We start from the raw sequence: 10769 nt of genomic DNA, 5'->3' as shown, positions 1-10769 counted from the left end.
ACTATGGAAACAAGACACCAAAGGAAACCGGAAATGAAACCAGATACATCAAGGCCCTTGAACATATCACAGGGGAATTATGACAATTATATTATATACATTTTACACATCAAATAATTTGTTTAAAAAAAATTATCTGTTTCACCTCTGTGTAGGTCGTCATTTAAATTGTGCTCATCGCACCGTCAGCTTGCCTGCCTCAATTTATTCAGAACTGATTTGTCTGCTTGTAGACAAGGTCAACATGGTTTTGCACTGATTAAAACAGGGCAATCACATAGTGAAGACTAATCAAACTATAAAAGTGTAAAATGATAAACTGAAGAAAATAGGTACACCTTCATAAATAACAGCAAACAATCTGGCTAGTAATGAAGCTTTTCCCCAGAGATCATTAGGATAAAAAATAAGCCTTTGATAATGTTTGCTAGAGGAGCCCGCACACACACACACACACACACAAACACACACACACACACACACACACACACACACACACACACACACACACACACACAATTTTCAGACCCTTGTCTTTAAGCATCATCTGGGTGGTATAATTTCCCTTGTGTCCTGCATGCTGATAGACTTGCATCTCATCAACAGGGCTTGACACTGCCTGCGCCATGAAGATGAAGAGATAATGGTCTTTCAGTGGCTTCTTGGGATTGGCCCAAGCAGGAGGAGGTCTGCTGCACCACTGCAGCCTCTCCCTTTGTTTGTGCTCTTGCTTACAGCAACATCAATTGCGCACCATCAGTGAACCATTGCTAACAGTCCAGGGGCTGTATTCTTTATGCAGGCAAGACTCTTTCAGCTCCTGCTGAGGGAGAGCAAGGTTAGATTGAAAGGTAATGAGCCTATTAATTAAAGACCTTTCAAAGGGGATGGCCTGGCAATGTGTCCTCACCCCAGTCTTGGCCTTCTCACAAGGCTTTGGGAGGGTGACAGGAATGACTTCATGTCCCTCTAAAACACACAAACATACTCTCACAATTCTCTCTTCAAGCAGGTGTTGCTTTAATGCTGTATTAATCTCAACTCATCTTAAATTTGCATGAAATCAGAGAATCATCTATAATCACTGATTATTCAAATATATGCTTATTCTCTAAAAATTAGACTGACCAAGAAAGAAAAGCTATTATTTTCTAAATGCTTATTTTGGGGTTGTATTATGATTTGAAAGTCATATAAATCTTATGAATATTGGCTGTTCATAAGATTCTATGACTTTTAAATCACAAAAGTAGCCAGGGTGCTATAGGAGCCCAAGCATTCATGAGAGTCGGATGCTCTAACAAGGAGGCTAAAGGCTGCAACCTCCAGCGTCAGTCAATAGAGCGTCTCTTGAGGACAGAGGAGTGAGGTTTAACTTGCACAGTGACTACCGCAATCACCCACTTAAACCTCACTCCCATCCGGGTCAACGGCACCAATGAACTCTAATAGGGAGGCTAAAGGGTCCAACTTCAGGACAGAGGAGTAAGGTTTTACTTGCACAGTGACTATCATATATATATACCAAGAATGTTTTTCATTTACAAAACATGTTTTAAAGAAACCCCACTTCCACATACAAGCCAACAATTGCAAACTGCCCTGAAAGTAATAAAGTGCAGCCCAGGGGCTGACAGAAACTTTATGCGAGTGGGTTATGTTTTTTTGTTACCGATAAAGACAATGTAAGACACTGTCCCCTCACATAGTTCTGAACTCGCCAAAAACAGTAAAAGAATACTGAAGGTGAATGGCATATTGCCGTTTATTTACATAAGATAAAGACTTACCCAGCAAGTTGTTGACTACTTTTCTGGATGAATTGTAAAAAAATAAAAGAGGTATGCTGGCATGTGTCAGCTTGAAATCAAACATGAATTTTACCCACCTATCTTAAATTCCCATTGGTCAATGAGTTTATATCACGATTTCTCAACGTTTAGTTGCATTTTCCAGGTTTTTTTTGAATGAATGATTCAATTTAATTCAACCAGAAAAAGGTTAGACTGCCAGGCTCTTTAGCAATTGATCAAACAAGGCAACTTGACTTTCCAAAATTACAGCCAAGAAAGCAAATGTGGCTCCTTCAATGTCAATGCTTAAGCCACATGCACCATTGATTTTTATTGAACAGCATCGCATTGTATTTAAACAGAAACGCCATGCTAGAAATAATCTTTAATGAAGCTTTGATGTGATATGGCTTGTTCAGTGCACTGCCAGGAAAACAACTAAATATATCGGGTTGTTATAAGTAAACGATTACATGGTTGGTTTAAAGAGTATATGTCACGTTACAGACAAAGGAAAAGGTGCGAGGACTCAAGTGCAGAAAATGATATATTTATTTATAACAAATAAAACAAACTCAAAACAAAACCCACGAGGGGGAAAAACATAATAGAATAATAAAATATAAACTTAAACAAACCAACAGAATCACGGGGAGGACGGGAGACGCAGACATTACACAAGGATCCAACACAGACTGACAACACAAGGAGATTATAAAGGGAACAAACAAGGCAGATAATGAGGGAGAACAGGTGGGGCAAATTAACCAATAATCAGATAACAAGGGGGAGGGAACTGACAGGGACACGAGCACATGCTCAACATAACAAAACCCACAAGTGCACACACGACAGGACAGGCATGTGACATTACCCCCTCCTTAAGGAGCGGCTACCAGACGCTCCACTAGGGACGGGAGGGACAGACCCGGGCGGGACGGGAGGGACAGACCAGGGAGGGACGGGAGGGACAGACCAGGGGGGCACGGGAGGGACAGACCAGGGGGGCACGGGAGGGACAGACCAGGGGGGCACGGGAGGGACAGACCAGGGGGGCACGGGAGGGACAGACCAGGGGGGCACGGGAGGGACAGACCAGGGGGGCACGGGAGGGACAGACAAAGAAGGTACAGACAAGGGAGGGGTAAACAAGGGAGGAACGAGGAAAACAAAAAGTTCAGGAGGCCATGGTGGCCCACAAAGTTCGAATGGCCAGGGCGGCCCACCGAGTTCGGGAGGCCCACCAAGTTCAAGCGGCCGGGGCGGCCCATAGAGTTCAGGCAGCCAGGGCAGTGCGGGTAGAGCAGGACGCCAGGGAGGCGCGGTGAGAGCAGGGTGCCAGAGAGGCGCGGTGAGTGCAGGGGGCGCCAGGGAGGCGCGGTGAGAGCAGGACGCTTTAGTGGCGCGGTGAGAGCAGGACGCCTCAGCGGCGCGGTGAGAGCAGGACGCCTCAGCGGCGCACGGAGAGCAGGACGCCTCAGCGGCGCACGGAGAGCAGGACGCCTCAGCGGCGCACGGAGAGCAGGACGCCTCAGCGGCGCACGGAGAGCAGGACGCCTCAGCGGCGCACGGAGAGCAGGACGCCTCAGCGGCGCACGGAGAGCAGGACGCCTCAGCGGCGCACGGAGAGCAGGACGCCTCAGCGGCGCACGGAGAGCAGGACGCCTCAGCGGCGCACGGAGAGCAGGACGCCTCAGCGGCGCACGGAGAGCAGGACGCCTCAGCGGCGCACGGAGAGCAGGACGCCTCAGCGGCGCACGGAGAGCAGGACGCCTCAGCGGCGCACGGAGAGCAGGACGCCTCAGCGGCGCACGGAGAGCAGGACGCCTCAGCGGCGCACGGAGAGCAGGACGCCTCAGCGGCGCAGGGAGAGCAGGGCGCCTCAGCGGCGCAGGGAGAGCAGGGCGCCTCAGCGGCGCAGGGAGAGCAGGGCGCCTCAGCGGCGCAGGGAGAGCAGGGCGCCTCAGCGGCGCAGGGAGAGCAGGGCGCCTCAGCGGCGCAGGGAGAGCAGGGCGCCTCAGCGGCGCAGGCAGGGCGTTGGGGAAACTTCTCCAGTCCAGCAGTATCCACCGGCACTGGGACCACCGGAATACGATCTGCTGGCATTGGGACCACCGGAACATGATCTGCCGGAACTGGGACCACCGGAACACGATCCACCGGCACAGGGACCACCGGAACACGATCCACCGGAACTGAGACCACCGGCACACGATCCACCGGAACTGGGACCACCGGAGTGGTGGATGACACCCTGTGCTTTTCCCAAGCATGCAGGACTGCCACCACAAACCCTCCCATTACGGCCCTCCAGGCCATGTCTGGACTCGGGATTCCCGGACTCGGGACCCCCGGAACTGGCACCGAGGGAGAACTTCTCTGCTGAGTCCTCATAGTATGGTTGGATCCTTCTGTCACGTTACAGACAAAGGAAAAGGTGCGAGGACTCAAGTGCAGAAAATGATATATTTATTTATAACAAATAAAACATAAACTCAAAACAAAACCCACGAGGGGGAAAAACACATAATAGAATAATAAAATATAAACTTAAACAAACCAACAGAATCACGGGGAGGACGGGAGACGCAGACATTACACAAGGATCCAACACAGACTGACAACACAAGGAGATTATAAAGGGAACAAACAAGGCAGATAATGAGGGAGAACAGGTGGGGCAAATTAACCAATAATCAGATAACAAGGGGGAGGGAACTGACAGGGACACGAGCACATGCTCAACATAACAAAACCCACAAGTGCACACACGACAGGACAGGCATGTGACAGTATAATTATAAGGAGAACAAGCTTTCCAAAAATTCTGACTCAATGGGAAGGAAGATGGAAGGCAATGTAAATAGATTCAGTTTGATCTGGTCAACGTATTTCCTGCAACAGAGGTTCAGATACGGGTTCAGATGAACACAAGAGTCACAATAAAATAAAATAAAAGACTTGTAGAAGCTAGCTGAAATGGCATGGTTGTTTCAGCAAATGCATTTTTATCTCATGTTTGCCTTTGTTAACACTATTGTTCAGGTTTAGAGTAGGGCTTAATCTATGTAGTATATTATTTTCAAACACGATAGAGCATTAACCTAGCCCTATAGGTCAACTGCTGAGATACAGTATGTACAACCAATGTTATAAAACTGTTGCAAGCATAGTGTGATTGCTAATGAGCATCACCTGCATGCCACACCAGTCTAGAGTCTCACAGAAGTAGATGCGGAAGGATAAAAGGAGGAGTGACAACAGTGAAAGACGAGAGAGGACCAGGCCTGGATTATTTGTATTGTATTTATATTTTATAGGGATGTAACATTTCATTTGGAGCCGGCTGAACATCGATACAAATGTGTAAAGATTCGAGTCAGTTGAGATACATGTTTTAAACAGCAGGGATGCTGAAATATACTGTGACCTCTCCTTACAGGCCCGATATCAACGACCAAACTGTAGCTAGCGTTACAGACAGTGCGTGCACTCTGGCACGAAGAAGAGTGAAATCAGTAAATGTTTTCAGTTGCATGTGAACTGGCAAAAGAGGAGCATGGCGACAAGCACGTAGTTTATGATGACTCCTTCAAATTGGAGGTGTTGCGGCATTTTCACTTTCCGAAGACTAATAATCACCACAGTGAGAGGCTCCAGTCACCCCTGTCTGCATTTAAAAAGACAATAGGCCAAACCATTTACACGGCATAGAGGGCCACAGACATCACAAGGTGCATCTGTGTTTTCACAGCAAAAGTTACAAGCCTGTTTGCTGCCGTAGTAAATGGATTTCAGGCGTTTCCTCATCAAGAAAAAGACCAGTGTGAGGATGTATTCCACAGACTAAAGGATAAATTTGTGCTCTTTCAGAACCATGTTGTCTTATTCATTTTACTATCACTTTATCTAAATGTGTACATAATTTTTTTGTTTGTTTGTTTTTTTTCCGGCATATTTATCTAAATGTGTGGTTTTTCTAAATTTTGCAAGTGTAATGATATAAATTATAATTAAAATATTGCCTTTATAACAATGTGATTCTCCTATCACTGTTATACTTAAATTGTTCCTATAGTCTTTTTTATTTCTGCTATACCTCAGTGCAGGATGAGAGTGAAGACGCTGAAACCTGCTCCAAAGAAAAGATCTCCCTGAAGGGAGCTTTTGAAAATGTTAAACTGACTTAATATATATTATAAAAGAAAAGTGTGTATATATATATATATATATATATATATATATATATATATATATATATATATATATATATATATATATATATATATACTTTCATTTTACAATTGTCTTAAAGGTGTCATGAACTGGCATTTTTTTATTTTATAATACTGTTGTCTGAGGTCAACTAATGACATTTGTTTGTTTTTTACATTCAAAAACATCATAACTAAAAAGTAATAGGCTATTTTCTACACTGGTTTTGAGTCTCTCTTCAAAACGCTGGGTTTTGATGGGCGTGGCTAGGACTGGATAAGATCTGCTTATTTAATGAGTTTCAGCCATAGACAGTAAAAGAAATGGACGGAGCGTTCCCATTGACGTCTACGGCGAAAGAATGAAGTCAACCTAGGGGCACTCACTTCCTGATGGCTGAGCGAACTGCGCAGGCTCAGACTGAGCTTGACGACGTAGATGTGACGTGAGCCTCCTGTCTGACAGCTGTGAGTCTTCTAGTAGATGTGGAAAGCGAAATCTGAATCACGTTGTTTAAATATTTTCTCCCGTTGCTTTTGGCTCACTATGGGCTTCTCCCCATTCTTCTCCCTTGACTTTATCAGACTAGTCTCCAGGACATGTCTCCACGTCCCCCCGACTGTCTCATAGACAGTAAAAGATTGCCTGCGAGCGTCTCCTCAGGTCTATACGGTAATTTCTCAACTGTGCGACAGGGTCGCGTTGGTTATGACGCAATCATTAGCCTATTTTTACAAAAACAGCTTCTGCGGGGCGATAGTGTAAGATACAAGGTAATGGAGCCTTTTATACATTGTCGTGTTTCTTTAGTAATAAACAATGGACAAATGGAGTCTTTAAACGTCTCAGATGTAAAGTTATTCACTGTCAAAGTGACTCAAAAATGAATGGGAGTCAATGGGATGCTAACAGCAGGTGATGGCTTGGTTAGCAATGGCCGCCCCTAGGGGTGGAACGCTTTCCGAGCGCTAGATTACCCCCATGGTTTCAGCTTCTCTGTTCAGATCACATGATGGAGGGGTTGTTTTGAAAGCGGCAAATGCAAATATTATCTCGACCACAGGGGTCATGAACATCTTTATCAAACAAACACAATGATTTGTTTCTCATCCACCCGATTGATTGGACTATTATTTTTGTATTACATAGCCCGCACGATCGTTTGATATAAGCGTGAACTGCGCTCACACGCATACACGTGCCCACGTGCCCTTCAGATGTCAAGTCAAGAGGGAGAGAATAGCAGAGCAAGAAAAGAATATTATGAGATTCATTGGCCTTCGAAACAGGACGTTGAGCTTTGCGAGCCCTGACCCATACCTGTCTGAGTCCAGCGAGCTGGTGTCTATAAAAGCTTTTATTTGACTAACAATGACGTTTTCAGCTCTGAAACTTACAGGATATTCTTATATTACCATGACCTTTTATTTATCAAAGGCTCAAGGGAAAGTTGATTTCTCAATTCATCACCCCTAGAAATAGGATTTTTAAATATTGGAGTGAACCACTTAGTGCCACTCACTTGACATTTCGCTTAGAAAGTGTTGCAAAACATGTGAGAAGCAACGTAATATTTAGCAAGAATGTCGCTACAGATTTTTCTCCAGTAAGCCTCAATTGGTTTCTTGTGCTAATGGAAGATCCAAATTAAATAAAAGGGAGCAGACTTGTTTTGTTCCTGCAGATGAGTTGTCAGGAAAAACACATATTTTACTGCTTAGTGTCCACCTCTCCACCCAATAGAAGAGTGCTGACAGCTGTTCCTAAACTCTGATTTGCCTTTCAGTGTCAGTCAGGAAACAATGTGGTGGAAACTCTAGACATACCCTAGAGTGCCGCCTGAACTTTACTTCCGTTTATTGGTTGCCTTACTTGCTTGACTGGCCAGGGCTTCTCCCACAAGGCAACAAGCTATTTCCCTGCCATGCAGAACACTTCCCAGGTTTGTCGCTGAGACACAGTGTCTGCACTTTTTGATTTCATATCACTCTGGCTCATCTGAAAGAAAGAAAAAAATCTGTTCTGTTCCACTAGTTTTGTTTGCTCATTTCAGAATGCCACTTCAATACCAGCCTGCTCAGCAGTGGAATCAATACTTCCTCTCACACGGCAAAGGCCAGGTTTTGCAACAGTGATGAATATTAGATAGGACACTAGCTACCAGCGAGACAGCCTAGAAAAGCTGTCGGCCTCACTTAGACATGGCTGCTAAGGTTACGGCAGAACCGCGTGTCAATACTGGATGTTTTCAGTGACCCCTTCAACCCAACTTGATACTGCAATGTCATTTTGGAGCAAAGCAATTTTAATAGACCAAACTGAAAAACAGCAGCTCCAATTTGTCAGCATCCCACAATGGGACGTCATCTGCACTAAAGCAGTTTTCTTTATTGAAAGGTCAAAGTGCTTTTCACTGTCCTGTCCTGAGAGTGGTTCTCATAGTGTGTGTGAGAGGGTAGAGGGCATGCACCCATATCATGTGTCACACATGTACACAAACACATAAATCAAGACCAGGTTGAGGAATTAGAGAGATGATTTTACCTTCTATTTACAACTGATGAATACTGGGACCATGACAAATAACTTGAGACCAACAATACTGGATCCAGAGTTTAACATTGACCCATGACATTAAACACAGATGCACAAGAGGGTAGAAGACCATGGAATGGCAAACCCTCATCGTTACAACTAATACCAATATTATTCAGGATTTACTATGTCCAGACTAACCACTTCCAAATTTTGCAATTGATTAAAATAACAGGGAGGTAAAGATAAATGAAAAAAGTAAAAATAAATAAATAAATAAATACAAATAAATCTGTGCTTACATCTTGTTTAAAATAGAAACAGATAGAAATGCAAATTGTATAACATGCAAATAATTATTTAAAAAAATACTAATTTAAAGTGACAATTGAAGATTATAAACATTAATATTAGGCTACATAGTTTTTGGAATTGCATGGTGTGTGTACACTGTAAAAAAAAATCCTAAAATTACAGAAAATAACTCTAAATTTTTTACAGTATTTTTTTGTAATTTTTAATTATGTTTAAAACTATGTAAAATTACAAACAATATCTGTAAATTAACAACTTGACCATTATTTTAAGGATTATATCATTAATGACAAATTACAGTAATTCTTATTTTTTATACAAGAAAATTACTGTATTTTTTAAATAATATTTTTCTGTTTTCATAAATTACGTACAAATGCATGTAAAATTATAAATAATATTTGTAAATTAACAACTTGACCATTATTTTAATGAATATATCATTCATGACAAATTACAGTAATTCTCAGTTTTTTTATACAGGAAATTACCTTATTTTTACAGTATTTGTTTCTATTTTCATAAATTACATAAAAATTCATGCAAAATTACAAACAATATCTGTAAATTAACAACTTGACTATTATTTTAAGGACTATATCATTAATGTCAAATGACAGTAATTCTTATTTTTCTATACAGAAAAAATACTGTATTTTTTATATAGTATTTTTCTGTTTTCATAAATTACATACAAATGCATGTAAAATTACAATTAATATCTGTAAATTAACAACTCAACCATTATTTTAAGGATCATATCGTTCATGACAAATTACAGTAATTCTCAGTTTTTAATACAGGAAATTACCTTATTATTTATGCAGTAATTTTTTCTATTTTCATAAATTACATAAAATTCATGTAAAATTACAAACAATATCTGTAAATTAACAACTTGACTATTATTTTAAGGACTATATCATTAATGACAAATAACAGTAATTCTTATTTTTTATACAGGAAAATGACTTATTTATAGAGTAGATCTCTGTTTTCATAAATTTGATAAACATTAATGTAAAATTACAAACAATATCTGTAAATTAATATTTTGACTGCAAGTTTTAGTATTAAATCATTAATGACAAATAACAGTAAATCAAATATTTATGAGAAAATCACTATATTATGGTATTTTTTCTGTTTTCTTAAATTATATACAAATTCAACTCTGGCCTAGATGAAGAAAGCCAAGAATTCTGACAAAAGTAAAATAAGTATCAGGAAAAACAAATGATAGTTAAACACGTTTATTTTTGTCAAAACCTTGGAAAAAAAACACATTTGAAAATAAAGCATTCTTCTATTAAATTCGGGAGTTAAAAGGGATGGTTCACCAAAAAAAATAAAATAATTGTCATTATTTACCCATCAAACCTGTACAAGTTTCTTTTTCTGTTTGAACACAGAAGCTGTTATGAAGAATGTTGGTAACCAGACAGCTAACTGACTTCAAACTGACCTCCATAACAGTAGTCGATGACAGTCAGCTGTCTGGTTACCAACATTCTTCATAACAAACAGAAAAAGAAACTTGTACAGGTTTGGTGGGTAAATGATGGCCTTTTTTCGCCATGATTTGCACATGAGCATCAGAATTGGACCACAAAGCACGAATCCTGATGAATCATGTGTGCTTTTACATCACGTGGATGGCCGGGTGCGTGTGCGTGGCTTACCTGAGGAACACATGGCCCCAGGATGCACTATGGGAAGAAGGCGAGCCGGCGGAGGCAGTGTGATGCTTTGGGCAATGTTCTGCTGGGGAACCTTGGGTCCTGCCATCCATTTGGATGTTCCTTTAACACGTCCCACCTACCTAAGCATTGTTGTAGACCGTGTACACCCTTTGATGGAAAACGGTATTTCCTGGTGGCTGTGGCTGTGGCTCTTCCAGCAGATAATGCT

This window comes from Pseudorasbora parva, chromosome 5 (assembly GCF_024679245.1).
Source record: "Pseudorasbora parva isolate DD20220531a chromosome 5, ASM2467924v1, whole genome shotgun sequence".
Taxonomy (NCBI): Eukaryota; Metazoa; Chordata; class Actinopteri; order Cypriniformes; family Gobionidae; genus Pseudorasbora; species Pseudorasbora parva.
This window is presented reverse-complemented; position numbering follows the sequence as displayed.